Below are 11,354 nucleotides of genomic sequence, written 5' to 3'. Positions count from 1 at the left end.
TCTTCCCATTCATACACACCCCTTTCTTTCATTTCATCCCATCACCCCCAGTTCCATCCACTTGGACCACCTTCCTTGCTGCTTACCTTTCCCTTCCAATAGCTGAAGATGTTTATCATAGACTTGCTTAGTCACTGTTTGGCCAGCGAAGCCGATCTGAAAGCGAAGTATTTGATTCTGTTGCAGAATTTGTTGAGCCAGGGCTTCGCGATCGCTCTGAGCTGTGGCACTGTTTGCCCAGCGAGGTGAGCTGTTGTTAACAGGACGCTCTGAGAGGGTTTGTCCGTAGGAATCGTCGTTCTTTTCAAGTGCACCGTGAATTTCATGCAGGGGCTCTCGACCCAAGTATGCTGCAGTAGCTATGTGCACTGTTAAGTGAGAAAGCAGAGTGAAAAACACGGCTTTCCACGAGTTCACACTATTGTGTCCTACCTAAGGGGGAGCCTTCAATTAATAAACAACTGGCCTGATTCTCTCTTAGAGCAAGGCCATTTTAAATCACTTCAGCAACGTAGCAGGCCTTGAGAGTTTATGTGCACTTCAAGGCTCCTTTATGCTGACACCGTGCTGGTATAAAGTGGGGCTAAGTGTAAACGAGAGTCAGGGCCAATGGATCAGACTCTCCATTGCACTGGCGCTTATGCAAAGCACATGTAAAATGCTGCCGGGGCAGAATGGGAGTGTTTTATACCCACTTTGCCCTGGCATAAGTGATTAGGCCTGGTGCAGAGCAATGTAGAATTAGCATCTGATTTAGCATTAAGGCCGCTTTAGTCAATGCATCAGGCCCAGACGAATATCTGTGTGGGACACGGTACGCATTCCCCAGCTGGCCTGTCCCTACGTGCTGTGGGTTTCATGTAAAACCACAGTATGGCCAAGTTGCTGCCTCAGTACACCCCCCCCCCCACCTGGCTGGCTGTGGCATTACAGTACCCTTGCCTCAGTTTCCCCCACTGTCCTTTGGCCATGAGAATGTCCTAGCCCTCCAGCCAGACCAATATGCAGAGTCCTGCCCCTTCCAGAACCACAGAGTCCTTTATCAAAGCCCAACAGAAATCCATAAGACAACTGAGTCTTCAGCCCCAGCTGGGCAGGCCAAGTCTTCCTCACCACTATAGTCTTTCCCCACACCTCCGGCTCCTGGGCCTCACACAGCCCCTCTGTCCAGGGGCGGGCACACTCTTCCCCTCACTTATGCCAAGGGCTCACTCGAACACTAACATCGGCCCGCACTGCTCCAGTCTCCAGCTAAACTCAACCTGTCTCACACAGTAACCCACTGCTCCCAAAACACAAGCCTCCACCACATGTGCTAACTGAAGTCAACGGTGCTGCAATGGTTTACACCAGCTGCAGATCTGGCCCTACTACATTGCACACTGGGATGTACGTTTGCTGGTAACATTGTTAGGCCGGTGCCCAGGTCTGTCTCTAGGTATCCACACTCCCTCCTGCCTCCCACTCCTGCTTTGGATACTCAGACCATCTCTGACTTTTTCCTTCCTTCATTCTTGATCCTGTTCATGTATTTGCAAACAAGAAACAAAGGTCTGTGTGGTCCCCCCCCTAGTTTATTAACTCTGTTCTGGCTCGGTCGATTCTACCTGTCAGCCACTATCACCCCAGGAAAGGGTCTCTCCAGGAAGACACGGACGTTGTGCCAGGTAGGATGCTGGCATATCAGGCCAAGAGGGTCCTAAACTTAAATGTACTAGAGGACAAGGCAAGAGTCTTGAAATGCCCAAGAGCGACAAGTGAGTGAGGTAATATCACCTATCTTGCTTCTCTAATATCCACGGCTACAACACCACTGCATATAAGATTAACACGGTCAGCTGTAGGTTCCATCCATCGAAAGGATACCCGTGGGTTGAAAATCATGGAAAGATGCTCAGTGGGTGTAAATCAGTGCAGCTCCCTTGAAATCAGTGGATCTTTGCTGCTTCACACGGCTGAAGATCTGTCCCATCTAGATATTTAAAAACAAAATAAACAATCCACTCCCCGAGATTGATATGTTTTAAAAATCTAATGTGCTCTCCAGTACTGATGTTACTTCTTTTCATTCAGCTTGGACAGTGGAATTAGCCTGATCAGATTAACATCAGGTTCTTGTTCACTAGCTAATGCATGCTGCATTGTGTGGCTGCAAAAACGGCAGGGGGATGTTTACATCCAAACACAAAATCATATGAATTAAAATTACAAAAAACAAACAAACAAACACACTGCCTAAACACCACATAACACCAAATACATGAAACATTTCTATCAATATTAGGAGAGCTTTTCTTTCTTTCTTTCTTTCTTTCTTTCTTTCTTTCTTTCTTTCTTTCTTTCTTTCTTTCTTTCTTTCTTTCACTTTCAAATCTACATTTTGAGTCAAGATGATGGTCTGTCTAGTCCTGGATATTGGTTTAGAAGTTTGGGTGAAATAAAGTCCCAGGAAATATTAGTTTATTCCTTACTACATTGCTGAAACTAGCAAGACCTCTTAAATACACCTCCAGTACTTGCAGAAATAGAGGCCATTTGGGACCAAAGTCTTTTAGCAATGGACCCTGAACTAACAAGTGAGAACGCTGGGTGAGCCTGGGAAGAAGTTCGGTTCAGCAGATCGGTAAGGCACTGGAGTGGCAATCAAGAGACCTCCCTGCTGTGTGTGGATAGTTCTCTGAAGATGTCCACGCAGTGTGCAGAGGCGGTCAAAAAAGCAAACAGGATGTTAGGAATCATTAAAAAGGGGATAGAGAATAAGACGGAGAATATATTATTGCCCTTATATAAATCTATGGTACTCTCACATCTTGAATACTGTGTACAGATGTGGTCTCCTCATCTCAAAAAAGATATACTGGCACTAGAAAAGGTTCAGAGAAGGGCAACTAAAATGATTAGGGGTTTGGAAAGGGTCCCATGTGAGGAGAGATTAAAGAAGCTAGGACTTTTCAGCTTGGAAAAGAGGAGACTAAGGGGGGATATGATAGAGGTATATAAAAGTATGAGTGATGTGGAGAAAGTAGATAAGGAAAAGTTATTTACTTATTCCCATAATACAAGAACTAGGGGTCACCAAATGAAATTAATAGGCAGCAGGTTTAAAACAAATAAAAGGAAGTTCTTCTTCACGCAGTGCACAGTCAACTTGTGGAACTCCTTACCTGAGGAGGTTGTGAAGGCTAGGACTATAACAGTGTTTAAAAGAGAACTGGTTAAATTCATGGAGGTTAAGTCCATTAATGGCTATTAGCCATGATGGGTAAGGAATGGTGTTCCTAGACTCTGTTTGTCAGAGGGTGGAGATGGATGGCAGGAGAGAAATCACTTGATCATTACCTGTTAGGTTCACTCCCTCTGGGGCACCTGGCATTGGCCACTGTTGGTAGACAGGATACTGGGCTGGATGGACCTTTAGTCTGACCCAGTACGGCCGTTCTTATGTCTTATGACCGTGGGATAGTCACGCTGTCTGTATAGACAGTAAGCACTTTGGGGCAGGGAGTGTTTCCTGTTATGTTTGTGTACAGCATCTAGCCCCATGGGGGTCTCATTTGGGGCCTCTGTGTGCCACCATATTATGATAATAATTGGGGACGTTCAGCCTAAATGTAGATTCATGGCCAAAATTTGTGGCTCAGGGACAACTCTAGACATGCTGCTTAATGTCTATAATCTTGATACTGAAACCCCCCAAACTTTTAACTCACTGCTGCAATCTCTTTCCAATGCACCTGAGTCTTAATTCCTTGACACCCCTCTTTCCCTCTAGTACCTCGAAGCACTCTAATGCCAAGTGCATCAAGTTTTATCTCACAAAGATGCACCCATCTTACTGGACTGGTTCAGTTTTGACTGGTTCCAGGCTTATCAATCTAGGTGGTGCCACTGCTTTGCATTGCAAATTGCCTTTTTGAATGTCACGCATATTGTGGTTTATCTTTAATTGTTTGGCTGTAAACATGTCCTTCAAACAATCCCAGGAATCCTTTAGGAGTTTAATGTACAGCCATGGGAATGTCATTCTAACCCGGCACTCAGGGTACTTATCACCGGAGTATCTGAGCGCCTTCCAGCAGTTCATTAAGAAATATGCAGGGTTGTTACAGCCATGCTGGTCCCAGGATATTAGAGAGACAAGATGGGTGAGATATTATCTTTTATTGGACCAACTTCTGTTGGTGTCCTGAAGCAGAGCTCTGTGTAAGCCCGAAAGCTCGTCTCTCTCACCAACAGAAGTTGGTCCAGTAAGAGCTATTCTCTCCCATACTTTGTCTTTCCATTAAGCAATATGACTAATATCTGTCATGTGTTGTATGGTCTCTTGTCCTCTCCTCAGGGAGAGAAGCATCTGCAGTGAAGTCTCTTGTCTTGGTAGAATTTTAGGTTTGATTTAATATACATAGTACAACTGGCACTAAATTAACTTACATATGATAAGTTAAAGGAACCCCATCTGGTAGCTTAAACCCAAAGTATAGGTTTTTAAAAAACCAACATTTTCATTATTTATATTCCAAGACAGCTGTGTTAAACGGAATTTATGGTTGAGAGCACATATCAGTTTATCCATGGTATAAAACGTTATAAGAATGTTGTCATTAACCTAAAAACAAACATTCTAAACCCAGGAAATTCAACATTAAGTTTAAACTTTGAAGAAATCCAAGCCTGTTAAGATATGGAAATATACAGTTGCGGCCCCGAAACCACCTCAACTCTGCCCTTTAGTCACACCAAGCAATAGCCATAAAGTTAGGAGTTAAGCGTTTGAGTGTAAGTGCTCCCAGATTAGATAAAAGTGATATTTTTAGAGAGATTAGTTCATCCTTTTGCCCCATTCAGGGATGGCATCATTACAATATACACAGCAAACACACTCCAACAGCTGCTTCTATGCAGTATCAAGGGAGCCACAATGGAAACACAATAGTGAAGCGCATGGACACAATGAGGTCTTTAATTAGGGCTGTTTGATTTTGCTGTGAAGTGTCTGAGCAGAAGGAGGATGAGTTTCAGAGAAGGTCCTGCTGCTTATCTGTATCTCCAAACAGGTGCTCCCACTTCACCAGGTGGAGTGTCACAGTCAGTATTGTTGGTATTATTGTTTGTGTTACTGTTCTTTACTCAGCCACTGCTCTATTATTCCACCCCAACTGGCCATCAATAAAGTTGGTTGCCCAGGGCATTAATGGGAGTTTGTGTCACTCCACTCCAACATCCTCCCTAGAGACTGTCTGGAGATACAGAATTAGCCCTTCTTTGGAATACAATTGAGAGCACAGCCAAGTCTATACACAGGCCCTCAACTTTATTGTCCTCCTATTTACAGTAACTATTTATGTTCCCTCTTCACCAGCCACCGCAATGGCTTTTATATTATTATTTTCCATCTGAGCACTCAGCTGACATGACAACTATCCTGCCTTATTAGGCCTGGCTTGAGGGTAATGATCTCACCACCTGGAAGATTAATGGAGAACGAACAGGTTACAGCCCATGTACTGTAAATTAGCAGGGCACAGAAGGTCATTGATTTCGAATAAGCAGAGGCTTAGCATGAAGAGAAAATACTTCAGAGCCATGTCTTACCTTTCACCGCACCAGGAAATCCATCTAGGCTCCCGAGAGGGTTGTGTTTTTGTGGGAAGCCTCAGGAATTCTCTTAATTATTTTTTTATTATTATATCACCTAGAGGCCCCAGTCAGGGATTGGGTTTCATTGTCCAAGGTGTGATACGCACAGTCAATGAAAGGACAGTCCCGTCCCCAGATGGCTTACAATTGTGTATGATGATGAGAGCCAAGAGGTGGCTACAACAAAGAGGTGGGGTGAGCACAAAGGTCTCAGCATTAGGGTCTGTATCTCAGAGCCATGGGAAAATGGGATGGCTTCTGATTTTCTTTTAAAACAGGGATGGCAATGTTTACCTAGAGGGCCTATGCAAAAACAATGGGCCTGACTTGCCTCTCAAATTGGGTTGACACCAGTGTATCTTCATTCATTTTAAAGGAATCACTCTGGATTTACCTCAGTGTGAATGAGAGGAGGATCAGACCCCCCCATGTGGCACCCAGACTCTATGATGATGGGTGCCCTAGAAAAGCAGATAAAGGTGTATGGGGATGGATGAATAGATGGATGGATATTTCTCCCAGTGCTGGCTCGATATCATATTACATGACAAAGAAATGCACAAATAATTGTGATAACAAATATATTTAAGAATACTACAGTTTAGTATTAGTAATGGTATTAGCATGGGTATTGGTATTATTGTAGTGGTATTTAGCAGAGAGCAGGGTAGGAAATGGTTTTCCTGTCGCAGGAGAATTTTTGAGACTTCAAAAAATGTTCCAATCTCAAATTGTGATTAAAAGTTGACATCTTGAAAATCTGGGGGAACCTGATAATCTGAAAACAATTTTGGATTGGGTCAATCAAAACATTTTTTTGTTTTGTGTTTGGTAAGTTTGAGACATTTTGTTTTGATTTTGATCTTTTAAATTTTTTTGACTATTTTTAGTATAAATTAAAAATTTCAAAACAAAAAGTCATTTTGAACTGAAAAATGAAAGTTTTCATTTAGAAAATGTTGAATTAGGACATTTTTACAATTCCCAAACTTTTTTCACAGTTTTTTCCCTAAATCGGGAGATTTGTCAGAACCAACCCTTTCCCTGAAACAGGTTTGGTTTCAACAAATAAGCATTTTCCCAAGAAAAAATGTCGAGTTGGAAAATTCCTGACCAGCTCTAGATGTCAGCTCAGATTTGGGAACTGCTAGTTTGTGCTGGGCCCTGCACAAACACACAGCAAGGATAGTTCCTGACCCAAACAGGCAGATAATTCATGAGCAGGAAAAGATGGGCAGAAAAATGACTCAGATTGTTTGCCAAACTTTAAGAGCTAATAAAGTGCCAAGGGCTAGAGATGTGTCCCCCCTTCTCCAGGAGAAAACTAAATCATTTTGGCTTGACTATGTTCTCCAAAGGGCACTTGCCAACATGCCTGTTGGTTTATCTAGTATCAGGGGGTAGCCATGTTAGTCTGCATCGACAAAAACAACAGGGAGTCCGGTGGCACCTTAAAGTCTAACAGATTTATTTGGGCATAAGCTTTCACTCCATGCATCTGAAGAAGTGAGGTTTTTTACCCACGAAAGCTTATACCCAAATAAATCTGCTAGTCTTTAAGATGCCACCGGACTCCTTGTTGTTTTTGGTTTATCTATTTATTCAGTGGGGTTTTCTTTTTCCCTTTGGTGGAGTGAAGATACTATCAGGAAACACCTCTGTCGCCTGACAGCTTCTTTCGCCAGTGCACTCAATCCCCTGGCATGTTGGGCAGACAGAGCCCTTTCCCGTATGGAGAGGGGAGAAAGGAGATATCCATGCAGAGTGTAGATGAGCTTTGCTCAGGTGGTGTGCTAAGGGGCAAGAGGGCAGAGGGCTCTTCTCTCTCTACCCAAGCAATAGGGCTTGACCTCTCTGTAGCCAAGGAAAGTGCAAAAAGTTGGGCTGCGCTTACACAGCACTTTGCACACCACATCTGCAAGCCAGCACGTATTGAGGATTAGGGGCTGGGGGCAGTCCCCCTAGTCAGCTAAAGTATATGCTGAAGTCAGCAATAAGTGCTAGCCTCAGGCACACTTCCTTGCTGCTCAGAGAAGCAGCAAAGTGCTCTCTTCAACTAGTTGCCTACCTGTCCTCCTAGAACCAGGTTCTGGTCAACCAGAGTCTTCTGCACAAGATGAATTGGGCAGCATCTCTGCTCCCCCTTGCTTCCCTGGCCAGGGCAGTACGTAGGCTCTACATGTGTGGATGTGAGCGTCGTCTACCTTTCTCAAGTCAACTCCCATTTGCAAAGCCTAGATTAATGCTAAGTATTATTGTAGGGCTGAATCATGGAGTGTTTTGTCCTCAAAACTCAGGCTAACAGAGTCATTGGAGTGCTACATTGCAATTAGATGCCCGCAGCTGGCCTGTGCCAGATGACTGGGGCTCACAGGGCTTGGACTAAAGGGCTGTCTAATTGCAGCGGAGACATTCGGGCTCAGGCTGAACATACACCTCCATCTATCTCTGGGACCCTCCCACCTTGCAGGGTCCCATAGCCCAGGCTCCAGCCTGCATGCTGAATGTCTACACTGCAATTAAACAGCCCCCGAGCCCAAGTCCCATGAGCCTGAGTCAGCTGGCAAGGGGCCAGCTGCAGGTTTTTAATGCAGCATAGACATATCCAGGCAGTCTGCGGGCTCGTCCACACAGCTCTGGCAAAGTGCACTAGAGGCATGTGATTTGTAAGGTGCTCTAATGTGTTGTGCTCTAACTGTCCTGTGTATACCCTGCTCACCCACTCTAAAAGGTACCTAGTTCATGTTAGCATCGTCCTAAGAATACATTAACACCCTTCCGGCACGCGCTGCCGCTCTGTGCAGACAAGCCCTGAGGCAGAACAGAGACAGGACTAGCTTCGGCTAGGGTGAAATTCACCCTTGTGCATATGTGATGGTTGCCAGCTTCGCCAGCACACCAGGGATTGAACAGCGTCGTCCAGAGCTAAAAGCATGAGCTGCTACCATGCCGGAGCTCCCTCGGTGTGGCTGTAACTGACACAGGCTGGATCAGTCACAGATGGGGACATGTCGCACACTCAAATTACTCAGGTCCTTGACACAGGGCGGGATTTCACCCAGGGAGCTTTGTCTCAGAAGGGACTTCAGTTCCCCAATTATTATTGCATTTGAATCACTCTCTTGCATTCTTTCTCCGGGCCTGTCTTTTGGTATGGGGCCATATGTAAGAAAGGTTTTATCCTGTAATATAATAGCCATGTGTGAGAAAAGGATTTCTGAAACTACCTGCTCCACGACCCAGTATCAGGAGATTTCCTCACCTCTGCAGTTTCGGGTCTGTTTTCATTCAAATAATCCTTATCTTATCTTGAGTGCATTTTAATCTGCACCCTACAAAAAAGGTAGCTAGCAATGGCTTGTAGAAGTGACATCATCAAATATCTCCTGTGCTACATAATTATATCATTAAATATCCTAGGACCAAAATAAACCACGGAAACTCACTTCACAAACTCTGCTACAAATAATTGTGAATGGAGGCCTCGAGAAGTGTCCTCTAGTTCACACTTCAGTGTTAGGACTAAGCCCCCGCACCTCCACCCCCTCACCAGTCGCATTCACTTCCTGGAGAAAGTACTTTAAATTCAGAGTCTAAAATATGCAACTCAAATGTTATAACTCCAACAATCCTGTTCCCGTATGTTACCAACTGAATCAAACAAGCATCCGCACTGGGAGTTAGCACCCCAGATGGCAGCATTTCAGTAGTGGGTGAAATAGATTCATAGATTCCAAGGCCAGACGGGATCATCTAGTCCAGTGGTTCTCAAAGCTGGTCCACCGCTTGTTCAAGTAAAGCCCCTGGTGAGCTGGGCCGGTTTGTTTACCTGCCGCGTCCGCGGGTTCGGCCGATTGCAGCTCCACTGGCCGTGGTTCACCGCTCCAGGCCAACGGGGGCTGCAGGAAGTGGCGTGGGCCAAGGGATGTGCTGGCTGCCACTTCCCACAGCCCCCATTGGCCTGGAGCAGCGAACCTGCGGACGCGGCAGGTAAACAAACCGTCCTGGTGCACCAGGGGCTTTCCCTGCACAAGCAGAGGACTGGCTTTGAGAACCACTGATCTAGTCTGACCTCCTGTAGAGCCCAGGCCGCAGAACTTCCTCACCATAATTCCTAGCGCAGAACTGTTTGGAAAATATCCAATTTTGACTTAAAAATTGTCAATGATGGAAAATTCGCCATGAGCTTTGGTAAATCGTTCCAATGGTTAATCGCTCCCATCGTTAAACATTTACGCCTTATTTCCAGACTGAATTTGGCTAGTTTCAACTTCCAGCCATAGGCTACTGTTCTAGCTTTCTCTGCTAGATTGAAGAGCCCATTGTCAAATATTTATTCCCTATGTAGACACTTACAGACTATAATCAAGTCACCCCTGTAACCTTCTCATTGGTAAACTAAATAGATTGTGCCCTTTTAGGCCTGGTCTACACTGGGGGCCGGGGGGCGGGGAGGTAAGTCAGTCTAAGTTATGCAACTTCATCTACGAAAATAGCATAGCTGAAGTCGACGTACTTAGAGCTACTTACCGCGGTGTCTTCACTGCGGTAGGTCGACTGCTGATGCTCCCCCGTCGACTCTGCCTATGCTCCTCACGCTGGTGGAGTACCCGAGTTGACGGGAGAGTGCTCGGCAGTCAATTTATCGTGTCTTCACTAGATGCGATAAATGGACTCCCACTGGATTAATGGCTCCGGAGGTAAGTGTAGACATGCCCTAAGTCTATTACTATAAGGCATGTTATCTAATCCTTTGACATTCTCGTAGCTCTTTTTTGAACCCTCTCCAATTTGTCAATATCCTCCTTAAATTGTGGGCACCAGAACTGGACACAGTATTCCAGCAGCAGTCGTGTGAGTGCCAAATAGTGAGGTAAAATAACTGCTCTACTCTTACTTGAGATTCCCATGTTTATGCATCCCAGAATCACATTAGCTCTTTTGGCCACATGTAATACTGGGCGCTCATGTTCAGGTGATTATCCACCACAACCCCCACACCTTTTTCAGTCACTGGTTCCGACAATAGAATCCCACATCCTATAAGTATGGCCTACATTCTTTGATATTTATATTTAGCAGTATTAAAACACATATTGCTTGCTTGTGCCTAGCTTGCCAGATGCCAATCCAGATGCCTCTGTATCAGTGATCTGTCCTCTTCATTATTTACTACTCCCCAGCTTTTGTGTCATCTGCAAACTTATTCAGTGATGATTCTGTATTTTCTTCCAGGTCACTGATAAAAATGTTAAATAGTGTAAGGGCCAAGAACCAATCCCTGCGGGACCCCATTGGAAACACCTGCCAGTTTATAATTACATTTGGAGGCCTATCAGTTAGCCAGTTTTTAATCCATTTAATGTGTGCCATGTTAATTTTATATTGTTCTAATTTTTAAAATCAAAATGGCAGGCATATCCAGTCAAATGCCCTACAGAAGTCTACGCATATTAGATCAATACTATTACCTTTACCAAGCAAACTTGTAATCTCAGCAAACAAATATATCAAGTTTCTATGGCAGGATGTATTTTCCATAAAACCATGTTGACTTGCATTAATTCCTTTACACTCCTTTAATTCTTTATTAATCGAGTCTCATATCAGCCACTTCGTTCTCCTGCCTGGGATCAATGTCCGGCTGACTGGCCTATAACTATTTGAGTCATCGCATTTATATTTTTAAAAAATTGCCCCACCACTAGATTTCTTCC

The sequence above is a fragment of the Mauremys reevesii genome, linkage group 4, assembly GCF_016161935.1.
Source record: "Mauremys reevesii isolate NIE-2019 linkage group 4, ASM1616193v1, whole genome shotgun sequence".
In the NCBI taxonomy this organism is placed as follows: Eukaryota; Metazoa; Chordata; order Testudines; family Geoemydidae; genus Mauremys; species Mauremys reevesii.
This window is presented reverse-complemented; position numbering follows the sequence as displayed.